Source organism: Bos javanicus, chromosome 19 (genome assembly GCF_032452875.1).
Source record: "Bos javanicus breed banteng chromosome 19, ARS-OSU_banteng_1.0, whole genome shotgun sequence".
In the NCBI taxonomy this organism is placed as follows: domain Eukaryota; kingdom Metazoa; phylum Chordata; class Mammalia; order Artiodactyla; family Bovidae; genus Bos; species Bos javanicus.
The window spans coordinates 35,001,953-35,019,706 of NC_083886.1; the positions used below are offsets into that span (position 1 = coordinate 35,001,953).

The following is a 17,754-nucleotide window of genomic DNA, read 5'->3' on the forward strand; positions in this document are numbered from 1 at the left end:
AGTTCTGGCAACTAAGCAAAATACAGGATCGCTGTGAATTCTTAAACAAACACTCAAAAAATGTATCATTTGCATTCTGACTGAACAAATTTCATGAAGAAATCAGAAGACCCAAATAATATTGTACTAGGCACAGGCTGATCTGATTCAATGACCTATTGTTTTTAACAAAGTGGGAATACTGTGCTCATTTGTATTCACAAAGAAACAAGAACCAACACGATGAGGGCCCAGCACATTCATCTGCAGTACAGTTTTCAATGCCAAACAGATTTACATAATGTGGAAATGATACAGAATTTAGAACTTACAATAGAAAATGTAAGGTAAGGAATTTATTTTCATCTATACTACCAGTTATTTTTTAACCTTCACCTATACTACATTTTAAATTTTCACTTATACTGTTTACTATGGAAAATGTAAAAAAAAAAAAAAAAATCTAGGGGTGAAAACTCAGACATCAATCTCCTAAATGCTCCAAAATGAAACCCACCTTGGAGGTTAAAGTATAAAATGAAAAATCTGGACGTCTTACAAACTCAAAGATGTGTGATGAATCAAGGCTGACTGCAGCAAGTTACACTACAATGGACCGTGGACCGGAGGCCTCTGCTGTGTAGGGAGGGTGGGGGGCAGGGACACATCCACAGCCTGGCAGAGGCCCCAGCCAGCTGAGGCAGAAGCAGGAACCACTGTGGTGAAACAGCTCTGAACCCACTGCCAAGACAGCCACTAAGTCATGAGTAACTGTGTCTCCCAGTGCCCTGGAATCCGGGGGGTGATGTGGAGGCAGACAGTGGACACTGCTGAGTGTCTGACGGCGGATGCCTCTAAAACATTGACATGATGAAGGCTAAGCTGTCGTAGCCACACAGAATAAGACTCAGGTTTTTAAGTTAACCTTTCCAAATTACCAGGGCTTCCCTGGTAGCTCAGAGGGTAAAGCATCTGCCCACAATGCTGGAGACCCAGGTTCAATCCCTGGATCAGGAAGATCCCCTGGAGAAGGCAATGGCAACCCACTCCAGCACTTTTGCCTGGAAAATCCCATGGACAGAGGAGCCTGGCAGGCTATAGTCCTTGGGGTTGCAAAGAGTTGGACACAACTGAGCAACTTCATTTCACTTTCCAAATCAAGTTACTAGAAAGCTAAGAGCACGGTAACACACGTGTGATGCATGGCTGTGTCCTGGTGCCTCCGGTACACCACAATAAATGCTCAGTAAAGAAAAGATGTGTTTAAATGCCCTTGTAAAGTGAAGACTGAAATCACTAAGCAATAAACCTTTTCATCACACCAGTCTTCTGGAGTGAAGTAACCTTGGCAAGGACCCGAATGAAAATTGAGGGATAACTAAAGTTTCAACTTAATGATAGTGAGGACATGCAACACTGAATATCCAGGACCGACTGTCACGGTATCTGCATTCCTGATAACGCCACTAAAGCAAGGCTCCTTTCAGCTGTCTGTTGACTGGGAAGAATGATGTGGACAGCAGCAGCCCACCTCTGCCATCGTGGCAGCGGCAACTTCACTGCTTCCTCTTGCTGACAGTCTCAGTCTGTCCGCCACTTGGGTGTTACTTATGCCTTATCTAAACTACTAGGAATTTGTTGACATCAAACCCAAGTCCATTTATGAATTATATCCAGTTGCGGATTACAAAGCACGCAACCCAGCTGTACTTTCATAACATCTGTTCTTTTTTTGGTTCTCGCTGCTTCGTCATCACTTGACAATCAGTGTACTTGCCTCCTTACCTTCTTTAAAAGGCTCTTCCCATCTCTGGACACATCTTTTCAGAAACTATCATTAGCTGAGCATAAGTTGAGAGTGCTGCTAAAATTCATCACTGGACCAAACTAAAGTGGTAATACTTCCCCCTCTGCATCAAGACATCCCATCACGGCCACTGGCAGGGTTGGGGGTACAGTCCCCCAGCTTACCACGTCATAAACCAGAAGGGTTCTTCCTCCCAGTCTCCTTCAAGAATTGAGTTCAGAGGCGTCAGCTCAGAGCCATTCAGCCTGGGCAGGTTCCCCAGCCCAGGAAAGCTGAGCAGGGAGACAGCCGGGGTGGCTAGAGCCTAGGCTGATGGGCAGGGCCCGGCGTGGTAGGCACCCTTGCGTCTTTCCTCTTCTGATCACTGTTTATTTGTGCCAAGGATAGCTGTCTGGCTACAAGAAGTTAAAAGCAAGCTCTGCCTAATACAATAATATTTTTAAACCATGTTTGACATGTTACATTTCACAACACCAGAGGAGAAACTGTATTATCTTGTGGCTGATCACAGGTGCATCAAAGTGTGTGTCACAGACACACGCACAAGGAGGGGAGAGGACGCGTAGGACAGGGAGTGCTGAGCTGGTCGACAGTGAGTAGTTCTCCTGATTCTTTTTTACGTTATATTTATGCCATAAAGTAAGAAAGAGGGAACACAGGGAACTACTCTGTGGTGACCTAAGTGCAAAGGAAATCTGAAAAAGATAGGATATATGTATACAAATGGCTGATTCAGTTTGCTGTACAGCAGAAACTGACACAACACTGTAAAGCAACTATACTCCAATAAAACTTAAAAAAAAAAAAGGGAAAAATCCTATCATAACAATACACAGAGAGAAAATGGGGTGGGAAAAAAATCTTTCCATAGAACAAAGCATGTTTAAAATAAACAACAGTGCAGTCATTTAAATTATTGATAAGGTTTTAAGCAGTGGTTCTCATGAGCTGAAGATAAAACACTTTCAGTCTCTTTCTGATTTCCTCATCTTACCCAAAGAATCTGTTCCTGGGGCTGCTCTGTGTGATGTGTGTCAGGTTGGGGGAAAGGGTGGCATTCTGAAGTAAACCATTAACCTTTCGTTTATTCACCAAGGATTCGAGTCCTGCTCTACAGAGACACACAATTCACAAGATTGCATGCTGCCTGCCTGGTCTCCTAACACAAGCAGACTCGCTCATTCTATCTCTAAAAATCTAAAACTACCAGGTTACTCTGTATTATAACTCTTTATAAGCTTTTTTAAAAAATAAGATAATACACTTTAAAAAAATATTTATTTTTATTTACTTGGCTGTGCCAGGTCTTGGTTGCGGCATGTGGGGGTCTTAGTTCCCTGACCAGGGATGGACCCCAGGCACCCTGCACTGGGAGCACAGAGTCTTAGCCACCAGGGAAGTCCTTTTGTAACCTTTTTCTTGGAAAATTCCAGTAATTTCTTTACTGTCAAATCTAATCTCCCCGGACTCCTCATCCATTTCCGCTCTTGGCTGGTGGCTCACTTTTGAGAATCTTTGCTCTCTGCAGTCACAAAATATTCTGACAGTGGTACCAGCCATCTTTCAGTTTCCCCCATCAGAGAAGAACATATTTAAAGCCTCCTTCCTCCTTTCTTTTTGTAACCAGCCAGGCAGTCACCCAGATGTATTAATTAGCTTTGAGAGGGTCTCCATGTTTTTCCTTTCCTTTCAGTCTGACTCTAGTCCAGGTCCTTGGAACGTTCCATTGAAATTTCTGAAACATTCTCACAGGTCTTTCTGGTTCCAGCCTCCCCCACCTGTAAGATGTTCTGGATCCATATCCCTTAAGTAAGCCTCATTTTCTATTCCAGACTCTGTATGTATTTCCCGTCAAACTTCTTCCTGTGGTTTCAAGGTCACGCATACCAGCCACAGCCAACCGTATTCATCATTTGCACCTTTCTGCTCCCCACAACCCTCACTGAGCTCTTGCCAGTGTCCCCAGGGTCCCCAATACACCTGTGACTTGTGGAAATGTCATTCCCTTCCCACTGGATCCTTCTAACCAGCATTTAAACATACTCAATTCTCTTCAATTAAAAGACACATGCACCCAGTGTTCACTGCAGCACTATTCACAAGAGCCAAGGCATGGAAACAACCTAAATGTCCATCAATAGATGACTGGATAAAGAATAGTGTATATGAAAGTGAAAGTGACTCAGCGTGTCCAACTCTTTGCGACCCCACGGACTATACAGTCCATGGAATTCTCCAGGCCAGAATAATGGAATGGGTAACCGTTCCCTTCTCCAGGGGATCTTCCTAACCCAGGGATCAAACCCAGGTCTCCACATTGCAGGTGGATTCTTTACCACCTGATCCACAAGGGAAACCCAAGAATACTGGAGTGGGTAGCCTATCCCTTCTCCAGCAGATCTTCCCGACACAGGAATCGAACAGGGGTCTCCTGCATTGCAGGTGGATTCTTCACCAACTGAGCTATCAGGGAAGCCCCATGTGTATATATACAATGGAATATTACTTGGCCATAAAAAAGAACAAAATAATGCCATTTGTAGCAACATGGGAAAGACTGAAGGCAAAAGGACCAGCAGGTGGCAGAGGATAAGATGGTTGGATAGCATCACTGACTCAATCGACATGAATCTGAGCAAATTCTGGGAGACAGTGAAGGACAGGGAAGCCTGGTGTGCTGTAGTCCATGGGGTCACAAAGAGTCAAACATGACTTAGCAACTGAGAAACAACAAGTAACAGGGATGGACCTAGAGACTGTCATACTGAGTGAAGTCAGTCAGACAGAAAAAGACAAATATCATGTAATATCACTTATATGTGGAATCTAAAAAAAATTACAAATGAATTTATTTACAAAACAGAAATAGACTCACAGACATAGAAAACAAACTTATGGTTACCAGGGGGAAGCAAGGGAGTGGGGCAGAAGGATAAATTAGGAGCTTAACAGAAACATACCACTATACATAAAATAGATAAATAGCAAGGATCTACTGTATAGCACAGGAACTGTAGTTACTATCTTGTATTAATAATAACCTATAATGGAAAAGAATCTGAAAAAGAATAGATATATTTATACATACAACTGAATCACTTTGCTTATACCTGAAACTAACATTGTAAATCAACTAGACTCTAATAAAAGTTTTTAAGAATTTAAAAAAAAGAGTATCTGAGTCCACACCTTCCTTCAGCTAGTCTCTGATCTGTCCCTACGTGTCCCAGCAGAATCCGGCCCCGCAATGCACTTCCAGGTTGTCTGCATTTCTTCCCCCTCATCCCCTCCTCTGCCCACTCCCATTACTCAATCAAACAGTGTCTGCTGAGCTTATCAGTGGCTTCCACTGCAACATCCAATGCAGTGGGTGTTTTCAATCCTCTCAGCAGGGCTGGACTTTTTGACATGGGTCTCTGATGTCATACTGACCTAGTTCTCTCTGACCTCAGCAGCCACCCCATGTGGCCCCCCACCTCCCACTCTCTGCATGCTGGAAGTCTTCAGATCCAGGTCCTGGGCCATTCCTCTTCTCTTATTACAAGTATTTTCCTGGTGCTTCTACTCAATCCCATGAGCTTAAACACCACCTGTATTCTGATGACTCTCACATCAACTCTTTTATATGGATCTCTCCTCTGACAACATATGAACATCAAACTACTCACTTGATAAGCATAACTGAATTATCACAAAAGTATTTCAAACTAGATAAAAGGGAGAAAGAAAAGCTAGGAAAGTGTGAACAATGTGTAAAGGCCCTGGAGTACATGGAGGGGCTGATGAGAAAGAAGGCTAATGGCCATAGGGTGCTCAGGGCAGGTCTCACCACTGAAATTCAAGGTTACACACATTCGCTAAAACAAGGCCAGGATGCTATGAAAAAGTAATAGAAAAAGCTCTAGCTCTCAGAAAGTTTAAATATGTTTGTCAAATCAAAAGATTCAATGGAAGGAATACAATGCAAAATGAAGGAATTCTCTCAATGTGTACGAGAAAATGGAAACAAGATGAAAATCGAAAGGATAAACATAGAGGGCCAAACCAGGCAATCAAATAATCAATTAATAGGAATTCCAGAACTATAGATAAGTGGAAACAGAGCAAAGGAAATAATCAAAGAGCAATTCCCCAAATTTGAGGAAGGTGTCGATAGAATTTATGTCAGGCAAAACAAAAAATAGATCCACAAGGAGATAGATAAATATTTTTAAAGTTTCAGAACACCAAGAATGTGTAAAAGTTTGGGGAAGGGGTGTGAACTGAGAATGAGCCTGGCCATCATCATGTATTGGGTTGGCCAAAGAGTTTGTTCAGGTTTTCCATAAGATGTTACAGAAAAACCTGAATGAAGTTTTTGGCCAACCCAGTATTAGCAATACTGAATTCTAGAAGGCAACAAAGCAAATGCCTACAGAGTTCTGTGGGAAAATGATTTTTAACCTAGATTTCTATACCCAACCTAACTGCAAATCAATTAGAGAGGCAGAAAACACATGTCAAAACATGCACAGACTCAGAAAATTAAAACTGCCAACACCTTTTCTGAGGAAGTTATTCAAGGATGTGCTCCAGGAAAACAATGAAGCAAACCAAACAGAAGAGGATGAGTCATCCAGGAAGCCTGGCCTTATCAGAAGAAAGCAGTCAAGGGAAGTCTCGGATGGTGTCCATGGAGCAAGTCTGGAGAACAAGTCCATGCTGGGTTGAGAGGATCAAGTGTCTAAGAAGGGAGGTTTCTTTAATAGAACACCTCATTGGAAGAAGAGTCGGGGGGCGGGGGGAGTGAGGATATAATAAAAATAGTGAAAAAACAGAAACCTTACAAAAACAAGAAACTGCATAAAGGTAACAAAATCATAGCACATGACTGCACTCTGCAGGGAAGCCTATCTTGCTGTTGTTCAGGCCCTAAGTCATGTCCAGCTGTTTGCAACCCTATAGACTACAGCACGCAGGCCTCCCTGTCCCTCACTATCTCCCGGAGTTTGCCCAAGCTCATGTCCATTGAATCAGTGATGCTATCCACCCATCTCATCCTCTGCCGCCTCTTCTCTCCTTTTATCCTCAGTCTTTCTCAGAAGCCTATCTTTGTAGTCATAATAACATTAGTACTACTTAAATTTACCTATACCAAAGTAGGAAAGACTGTTTTATAGAACATTTGAATACTATCATCCTTGTTAGCAAAAAAAAAAAAAAAAAATTAAAGTACCAATAGAAGAAATTGAGAGGTAGAAGACCAGGTGAAGAAAGCTGGAAGAAAGGGTTGTGACAATTTCCAACCTCATCTCATAAATGGAGAGTCAAAGAGACTAAATATAGTTGGCAAAACAAGAAAAAAAGATGAACTACATTATTAAAATAAAAGAGGTAACCAGGAAAGGAATTAAAAACAGTGATATGACACTGGGAGGAGGCAAAAGGTTATGAGTTAAATTCTCACCTATCATTGTGAGGGTCAACAAAGTGTCTACATGTGAAAAACTAAAAAACAGCAATGTCAACGGAATGATTAGACAGGCCACAGACTAGGAGGAAAAAAATCTGCAATAGACGTATCTGATAAAGGACCGTTAGCCAAAACACACAAAGAACTCAACAATAAGAAAATGAACAACCTAATTAATGGGCAAAATATCTGAACAGAAACCTCACCAAGGAAGATAAACAGATGGCAAATAAGCAGATGAAGAGATGCTCATACATCATCAGGGAATTGAAAATTAAAACAAGGACATACCACTGCACACCAATTTTAGAGTTGCGAAAGCCCAAAACACAACACCAAATGCTGGTCTGGATGTGGAGCAACAGGAAGTCGTACTTCTACTGGTGGGAACACAGAATTGTACAGCCACTTGTGAAGACAGATCGGTGGTTTCTTTGTTGTTGTTGACCTAGGGGGCTCATCTTCTGACATCATATCTTATTGCCTTTTCTTACCATCCATGGGGTTCTCCAGGCAAGAATACTGGAGCGGGTTGCCATTTCCTTCTTCAGAGGACCACATATTGTCAGAACTCTTCACTATGACCTGTCCATCTTGGGTGGCCCTGCACAGCACGGCTCATAGTTTCATGGAGTTACACAAGCCCCCTCAACATAACAAGGCTGTAATCCATGAAGGGGATTCAGCAATTGTACTTCCTGGTATTTCCCCAAATGAGTTGAAAACTAACGTCCACACAAAAACCTCTAAGTGGATACTGATAGCAGCTTTAGTCATAGATGCCAAAACTTGGAAGCAGTCAAGATGTCCTTCAGTGGGTGAATGGCTAAACTGTGGTACATCAGCCAGTGGAACATTAATCAGCACTAAAAAGAAATGAGCTGTCAAGCCGTGAAAAGACACAGAAGAACCTTAAATGCATATGATTAAGTGAATGAGGCGAATTTGAAAAGGCTACATTCTGTGATTCCAACCACTAACATATGACACTCTGGAAAAAACAAAACTATGGAGATACTGAAAAGATCAGTGATTGCCAGGGTTTTAAAGGAAGGGGATGGGAATAGGCAGGGGAGGATTTTTATTTATTTGGCTGTAGTTGTATCTAGTTGCAGCATGCAGGATCTAAAGTTCCCTGTTGTTGTTCAGTTGCTAAGTCGTGTCTAATTCTTTGTGATCCCAATGGACTGTAGCCCGCCAGGATCCTGTCCAAGGGATTTCTCTGTCAAGAATACTGAAGTGGGTTGCCATTTCTTCCTCCAGGGGATCTTCCAGGGATCAAACCCGCATCTCCTGCATTGCAGGTGGATTCTTTACCACTGAGCCACTAGGGAAGCCCTTTCATAGTAAAGGTCTTGCCCTATTTCACTATTTAACCAGTGCATCTCCTACTTTGTTTATAAGATTTAAGGAAAAGAAATGCGAGTGTTTGTGGACGCTGTGGAAGCCAGTAATCTGCAGCTGGCTTTATAGGCAGTGCTGGTCCTTTGGACTTAGAACAAATGAGATAAAACAGGAAAGCCTGAGGCAACTCAAGCTCTGCCATAAGGAACTGGGTCTCTTATCGCATCTCCAGCTCCACCTCACCTGTGGTAGGAAGTATTTCCATGGGCTGCCTTTTGCAGAGTCTCAATAGTTTTTCCTAAAGATTCACACATTCCTCACAATAAAGTTCACGGAAACTCCCTTTGCAAAGCAAACAGAGGAAAAAAATACACACAAGTGAGCCAAACTACTTGCTCATCTTGCTTCCTTCACTAAAGGCAACCAGTACAGCCCACATTCAGAGACGACTTCTGCAACCAGATACATGTTTTGTCTCATCTTCCTGTTTCTTTTTCCAGAACACAGAATTAATTTTGCTCATGGTCCCCTTGGTCAGCAACTCGGGTAGAGTCTAAAAAACACCCGTAAATCTGTGTTCTTCTCCTTCCCAAAGACCTACTCTGGACCTCGGCCACCACGCACGGAGCTCTAGAACCAGGGGGCTTCTAAACAAAAGACCCCTAACATTAAGAGGGGGCTCTGGCCTGAGGGAGGACACAGTGGCCGCTCTGTGTTGGGTTCAAAGCAAGATGGGGCAGGAGACAAAGCAGCAGTGTTTGGAGAAGAGCTTCTTGCAGGTGGCCCACATGGCGCTTAGTTCGTCATCTCCAGGAGGAGCCAGAATGCAAACCACCGCTGGATGGGCTGCTCCAGCAGGCTGGCTGAAAGGGGCAGAGGCAGCTGGTTTCCACTGAGACCCAAGTAGCCTGGGATTTGCTCTGCAGGCCACGTGGGCCTTCGGCTCCACTGTGCAGGTCAAATGCCAGCCTTCCCACCTGACCCGAGGGCTGGCACCTCCACACAGGAATCCCCCAGCACCCTCGGTGTCTCCAGGCAGCAAACGCTGAGTGAGGGGGGATGGGGGTGGTGGAGCTGTGGTGAAAGCAAAGACTTGCCCCTCCCTGGGCAGCAGAGATGGGAAAAGATGGACTCTATGAGGCCTGACGCAGAGCAGAATGACCCATCCTGGATCACTATTTAACTCTAATTCTCTAAAATGGGGTTTCCCTGGTGGCTCAGACAGTAAAGAATCTGTCTGCCAATGCAGAAGATCTAGGTTCGACCCCTAGGTCGGGAAGATCCCCTGGAGGAGGGAATGGCAATCCACTCCTGTATTCTTGCCTGGGAATCCCATGGATAGAAGAGCCTGGTGGGCTGCAGTCCTTGCAGGGGGTCACAAAGAGTCTGACATGATTGAGTGACTAAACACTAATACTTCTCTGAAATGAGACACGTGGCTTTATCTCACAGGGGTCACTGAGAAACTTCCAAGTTCCAGCATTATAAGGGATTAAATTTACCTGAATTTGCGAGTGGAGCAACAAGAGAATTAGGTCAACTGGGCAAGCTGAATCCTATTTACTTGAATTAGCATCACTTTTTTCTTTTCTTTTCTTTTTTTTTAAACCACCCATAGGTCAAAACATACAAAGAACTTTAAGGCGCTGTCCACATTCTTTAAACTGGAGTTCACCACGTAGGCGGTTACAACAGTTCTTTACATTGTGGGGCACTTTGGTTCTCAAAGCATTTTCTACATAATATATGAGGTTCACAAAAGTCAGCTGGCAACACATTGCTATCTTCACTTTTTGGACAAGGAAAATGAGTCTGACAGGCCTCACATTTTGCCCAAGGGTCATAAAATAAGTATGTCTTCTGATAGCTATTCTTGTTGCCCAGTTATGTCCAACTCTTTGCGACCCCATGGATTGTACCCTGTCAGGCTCCTCTGTTCATGGGATTCCCAGGCAAGAATACTGGAATGGGTTGTCATGCCCTCTCCAGGGGATCTTCCTGATCCAGGGAACGAACCTATGTCTCCTGCATTGTGAGGCAGATTCTTTATGAGCCAAGCCATGTGGGAAGCCCTAAGGAGGCACCAAACAGTGTTATTTCAGAACTGGAAGACACAGAAATCATGTGGCCTGATCTTGCATGCAAAGTAGTATCGACAGCATCCAGCTTCTGTTGCTATTTTAAACTCTTACATTGAACACGGCATCAGCTGTTTCCACTGCTGAGCAGCTCAAAGAGCCAGACAATCCTTCTTTCTTTCCAACTGGCTGAACGCAGTCTTGGTTCACATGACACACGTGGGTTCCAGTTCTGAAACAATCTGGAACCATGAAGAACAAACGGCTTTCCTGTCCCCCATGATGTCTGAACATCTGAGACCCACTTTCATCCCCCTTGGCCTTCTATTCTTGAAGCAGGACATCCTTAACCCTTCTGGCCCAGCCTCCCAGGTCCTGGGGCCAGTCACTGGATGAACGGCCTGGTGACTGAGTTCTGCCTCTAAGAGAGCAAAGTCCCTCTGCTGTTTCAAAAATCTCAAAATGCTGCAGATGTGGTCACTCAGAGTTTTCACAGCAGAAAACCCAACTCAAGCTTGCAGTCATAAGAAGAGAGGAAATGCTTGCAGAACTGGAAGTCCAGGCACAGCCTGACTTCGGGTCAGCTCAGCGGTAAGATGTCCCTGGGGCCTGTTTCTCTCCAGCCTTCACATCTGCTTCCTGGATAGGCACAGTGGCCTCGTGGCCACAGTATGCCTCAGGCAGCTCCAGGCCTCATGTCTGCACATCCCAAATCCAATGAAGAGAACTCTCTCTCCCAGAAGCCCCGACAATGTCTCTTCAAATCTCGATCTGAGGGTCTGAACCATCCTTGACTCACTGAGGCCAAGGGATCAGCTGACCTGCTGGAAGTGGAGAAATGGTGAATCAGGCAAGGAGAATGCCTCAAAGAAGAGGGAAGGAGATGCTGGGCGCAGACACCAAAGTTTCAGAAAGTGTTCGTATTGTGGTCTGAGCAGAGCTGGGTAAGTTTCCTGGTAGAGTACATCAGTGTTGGAGTGCAACACAGAGAAAATGTCACAGTTTATTCCAGCTCAAAGCAAATAAACAAAAAAGGCTTCAGATACCAGCAGGGGATCAGATCAGATCAGTCGCTCACTCGTGTCCGACTCTTTACGACCTCGTGAATCACAGCACGCCAGGCCTCCCTGTCCATCACCAACTCCCAGAGTTCACTCAGACTCACATCCATCAAGTCAGTGATGCCATCCAGCCATCTCATCCTCTGTCATCCCCTTCTCCTCCTGCCCCCAATCCCTCCTAGCATCAGAGTCTTTTCCAATGAGTCAACTCTTCGCATGAGGTGGCCAAAGTACTGGAGTTTCAGCTTTAGCATCATTCCTTCCAAAAAAATCCCAGGGCTGATCTCCTTCAGAATGGACTGGGTGGATCTCCTTGCAGTCCAAGGGACTCAAGAGTCTTCTCCAACACCACAGTTCAAAAGCATCAGTTCTTCGACACTCAGCCTTCTTCACAATCCAACTCTCACATCTATCAGCAGGGCACAGTAGGCATCAATTAAGAATGGAAATTGTGAATCAACAGATGAATGGATAAAGAAGATTGAGAGACAGATATATACACACACAGAATGGAATATTACTCAGCCATAAAAAGAAGGATATAATCCCATATGAAGCAACATGGATGGACCTAGAGATTGTCATATTGAGTGAAGTAAATCAGACAGAGGAAGACAAATATTATACGGTGTCACATACATGTGGAATCCAAAATACAACACAAGTTAACATAGCTACAAAACAGAAACAGACCCATAGACACAGACGACAGACTTGTGGTTGTCAAGGGGGAGGGAGGAGTGGGGAGAGGGGAAGTTTGGGACTGGCAGAGGCAAACTACTACATATAGGGTGGATAAGCAACAAAGTCCTACTGTATAGCACAGGAAACTATTATTAATATAGTTAATATCCTGGGATAAGTCATAGTGGAAAAGAATATGAAAAGAATATATATATGTATAACTAAGTCAGTTTGCAGTATAGCAGAAATTAACAAAACTGTAAATCAACTATACTTCAATAAAACTTTTAAAAATGTATACTGTTTGCCATACATTTTAGTGCATATAATGTGTAATATATAATATGTATACATAACACTGGGTTTCTCAGGTGATGCAGTGCTAAAGAATACACCTGCCAATGCAGAAGATCAGGGTTCAATCCCTGGGTTGGGAAGATCCCCTGGAGGAGGAGATGGCAACCCACCCCAGTATTCTTGCCTGGGAAACCCCATGGACAGAAGGGCCTGGAGGCGTACAGTCTATGGAATCACAAAGAGATGGACATGACTGAAACAACTCAGCACATATGCATGAGTATTTTTAAGTATTATGCATACATAATACTTAAAAATAAAACGTTAAATAAAAAAAGACCAAATGGGATAGTTAAGAGTTCTGATTATAACTAGGCAAACCTTTCTTGTTTACTAATGGTTTACCTACATGCAGGCTTCCCCTGTGGCTCAGATGGTAAAGAATCTGCCTGCAATACAGGAGACCCAGGTTCGATCTCAGAGTCAGGAAGATTCCCTGGAGAAGGAAATGGCAATTTACTCTAGTAGTCCTGCCTAGAGAATTCCATGGACTTAGGAGCCTGGTGGGCTACAGTCCATGGGGTCACAAAGAATCAGACACAACTGAGCGATTTCACTTACCTGCATCCAACACATAGCTGGGATCAGATCCAGGATGGTTCATGTGCCCTGAGAGTATGACCACTGTCACAGTTATGCTATTATTTACCAAACCCTTATGCTGCAGTTACTGCTGTTTCAGGACCAGTCTTCCCATAACTTTAATACTTTGTTGTTGTTCAGTCACTAAGTTGTGTCTGACTCTTTGCAACCCCATGGACTGCAGAAGGCCAGGCTTCCCTGTCCATCACCAACTCCTGGAGCTTGCTCAAACTCATGTCCACTGAGTCAGTGATGCCATCCAACCATCTCATTCTCTGTCCCCTCCTTCTCCTCCTGCTTTCAATCTTTCCCAGCATCAGAGTCTTTTCCAATGAGTCAATTCTTTGGCTATCAGGTGGCCAAAGTACTGGAGATTCAGCTTCAGCATCAGTCCTTCCAATGAATATTCAGGGTCGATTTCCTTTAGAATGAACTGGTTGATCTCCGTGCAGTCCAAGGGACTCTCAAGAGTCTTCTCCAGCACCACAGTTCAAAAGCATCAATTCTTCAGTCTTCAGCCTTCTTTATGGTCCAACTCTCACATTCATACATGACTACTGGAAAAATCATAGCTTTGACTATCAGACATGTGTCAGCAAAGGGATGTCTCTGCTTTTTAATACACTGTCTAGGTTTGTCATAGCTTTCCTTCCAAGGAGCAAGTATTTTAATTTCATGGCTGTAGTCACTGTTCAAAGTGATTTTGGAGTCCAAGAAAATACAAATTCACCATTTCCACTTTTTCTCCATCTATTTGCCATGAAGTGATGGGACTGAATGCCATGATCTTAGTTTTTTAATGTTGAGTTTTAAGCCAGCTTTTTCATTCTCCTCTCTCACTCTCATCAAGAGGCTCTTTAGGTCCTCCTCACTTTCTGCCATTAGGGTGGTATCATCTGCATATCTGACTGCATATCTGAGGTTGTTGGTATTTCTCCCAGCATCTTGATTCTAGCTTGTGCCACTGTTTCAGGACAAGTCTCCCATAACTTCAATGCTTTAGACAACCGTTATACTTTGTGGTTCTGTGGGGCAGGAACTCAGGAGGGGTGGTGGCTGAGGCTGGGCTGGCTCAATCCCATGGCCCAGCAGTGGGGAGCTCGGCTGGGTCTGGTGGGAGTCCCGATAGGGTATAGCCTCTCAGCATGGTGGGCTCAGGGTTCCCAGCATCCCTGTTTCTGAAAACAAGGGACCTTCACTACTTCTTGTAGCCCAGCCACAGAGGTCACACGGCATCACCTCTGTTGTATCTAGTGGTCGGAGCACCCCAGCAGGTAGACGAAACAGAGCTGCATCTTATGAAGAGGAACACACCAACTGTGTGCCTGTTCCCTAAACTGTTCACTGTGCCACCTAGACGTGAAGCCAACAACCAGCTTCCTGACGGTCCAGTAGTCCCTAAGGCACAACGAAGACACTGGTAAAGTCCATTCTGCTAGGCACACAACTCTGGGTGGCTTGCACTTTCCTGGACAAGATGGTCCCACTTCCTCACTATTAACACATGCAAGGGCATACAGAGATAACAACGCTCTTTCTAAAACTGAAATAACCAAAACCCCCTACTTTCCTGAGCCATTGACATGAAATATGAGACATGGAAAGAATGCATTCTTTCATGTGGAGACAAAAGAGCTTAGTCTCTTGTTTGGGATCATGATATACACACACATGACATAAAGCTGCAAACACTCTTCTGTGAATTCTATTTCATCTCATTAGAATACAAGCATTTATAGCCTTCCAGGACAGTGGGAAGACATTTTGCTGCTCTATTTAATAATATAATACATCCTAAGAATGATGTCTTGCAATTTATTCACTGTTTCTAGGTTTGGGCAACTATAAAAAAAGAGTACTGAAATTGACAAACTTTTTCTACATTCACTGCATACTTGAGTAGTGCTGCTTTTACATCTAGAGGACAAAACCCCCCAAATGGAGCTGCTTTGTCAGAAGAAACGTGTATTTTTCAATCTCAACAGCTACTGCCAGACTGCTTTCCAAAAAAACTGCCATCATTCACGCTGCCACTGCCAATGCATGGGAGTAACTGTTTCTCTAGTCCCTGAGTAGCACAGGAAGCTATTACTCTTCTGGATGGGTGAAAAACAGTTGCGTTTGACGTCCATTCTCCGGTGTAACTGATGTTCAGTATCTTTTTTCTTTTCTTTCCTTTTTGTCCTTTAATTGCTGATCATGCTGTTTTCGGTTGATCTGGACCACTACCTTCTTTGGCATCTGGCTCTTCCTTGTTCGTTTCTAGGCTGACCTCAGGTACACAGGGCATCCTGCATTATCCCCCCAGATTATAACATATCTGTAAGCAGAGGCTGGCTGTGCCCCAGAATTCCTTCCCTTTCTCCTCCTCAGTTACTCGACTTTCTACTGGGCACATGGCTTCAGAAGTAGGGCTTTCCAACCTCTTTGCAGCTGGGTGTGGCTGGGTGACTGGGTTCTGGACAATGGACGAAGTATTTTCTGGAAGCTCTCCTTAACTAAGCCCCTTTCCTCCATCCTTATGCCTGAAATGTGAGTGTCAAATCTGGGATCATGAGGTTAGGGTTTCACACAGTGGGTCAAGGCCCAGCACCCTACGTTCCATGGCAGCCTGGACCCCCCCTCCCAGACTGTTACATGAGAAATAAACTCAGGACTGTATCAACCTCTATTATTTGGGGGGCTGGTCTTTTGTCCTTGCAGCCAAATTTAATTCTAATGTAGAGTGACTCTGAATATAAGGTGACAGAAACCCACGTCCCAAAGAGCAAAAAAAAAAAAAAGACAGAATACAAGCTCCTTGACCAACTTGAGTAAGCTTTTTATTGCTGCAGACAAAGGAGGCAGATCCCTACCTTTAATTCATATATTATAAATATTTAATATGTAGTATTTATTCCATATATCTATATATAATGTCCTTTACATATTTATATGTGTTACTGCATTATGTTGTTGTTTAGTCACTCAGTCGTGTCCGACTCCTTGAGACCCTATGAATGTAGCCTGCCAGGCTCCTTTGTCCATGGGATTTCCCAGGCAACAATACTGGAGTGGGTTGCCATTTCCTTCTCCAGAGGATCTTCTTGACCCAGGGATCGAACCCATGTCTCCTGCATTGGCAGGGATTCACTTTAGCACTGAGCCACCAGGGAAGCCCAACCCTCTAATACTGTATTATAATGTATTATAATTATATATAATGCCTAATTGAATTATATAATACATATGATACATTAAACTTCTATTTTATGTTCATATTTAAAACCATATTATATAAAATATATTCATTCAGGGACTTTCCTTGCAGTCCAGTGGTTAAGACTCTGTGCTTCCAATACAGGACAAGCAGTTTGATCCTTGGTCGGGGAACTAAGATCCCACATGCTGTGCTGCCCAGCCAAAGAAATGAAAATCCCCCCAAAAAATACATTCATCCAGAAAAACTGACCCCATATTCACATTTCAAGAAAAAGGTTGTCCAGATTTGTCACAAGCATGTTCTGTATCACTGTCTCCATCACAACTAGAGCTACTTTTCAACCATCTATTCCAATCTGCAAGAGAACCATCAAAGCCGTGTGAGATTCAGTGCTTTTTGAATCCAGTGACAGTACCATGCTGCCACTGAAAATTTTATACTAATACATATTTGCATGATATCAGGTCGATTCTTTTAAAATAACACCTGGCTGTGCCAGTCTTGGTTGTGGCATGCAGGATCTTTAGTTGTGGCATATGGGATCTAGTTCCCCGACCAGGGATTCAACTGAGACCTCCTGTAAAGGGAGTTCAGAGTCTTAGCCCGAAGATCATCAGAGAAGACCCTCAGGTCAATTCTTAAAAAACAATTCTTCCTGTGAGTATGTTTATGTCTACAACCTAACCGCCTACTGTGCTGTCATACAATTTTTCAAGGCCTCAACAATCTATAACACATGTAACTCTGAGATCATATCTCATGGCATAAATACTAAATCTGTCTCCCTTTTTTCTAAGCCACCTCTATAATTATAAATTTAGAATTAAATCAGATTGAGGTTATTTTAGTCTGTCTTCCCCAAATAGTACCTAATTATTCAGAACAAAGTAATTAAGGATATGTCCAGTTAAAAATGTTATGTTTTGTAAGGTTTGAGTGTAAGGAGCTTCCTTTTTTCCTTAGAAATAATTTTGGGGAGAAATTACTCTCATATCCAGGCTTGAAAGATTAATAATTTCATAATATTTAAATCTGTCTACCCTGGAACACAGTATAGTTCCTATATCAAGTCTTGTTTTATGAACTAACAATGAGACTGAATACTTTTTACTTTATGGCCTATAATATTCTAGATAAAATTATTCCTAGATATTTTATGGCACCTGTGATTTATTTTTTTCAATTTCCAGGGTTAATCAGTTACTGCT

The 17,754-nt window shown here is 43.3% G+C and overlaps 1 protein-coding gene across 12 annotated transcripts in view; it reads right to left on the reverse strand.

Annotated features, from left to right (window-relative positions):
- SPECC1 (sperm antigen with calponin homology and coiled-coil domains 1) overlaps nt 1-17,754 on the reverse strand; it is a 206,830-nt gene that overhangs the window by 74,907 nt on the left and 114,169 nt on the right. The window lies entirely within an intron of this gene.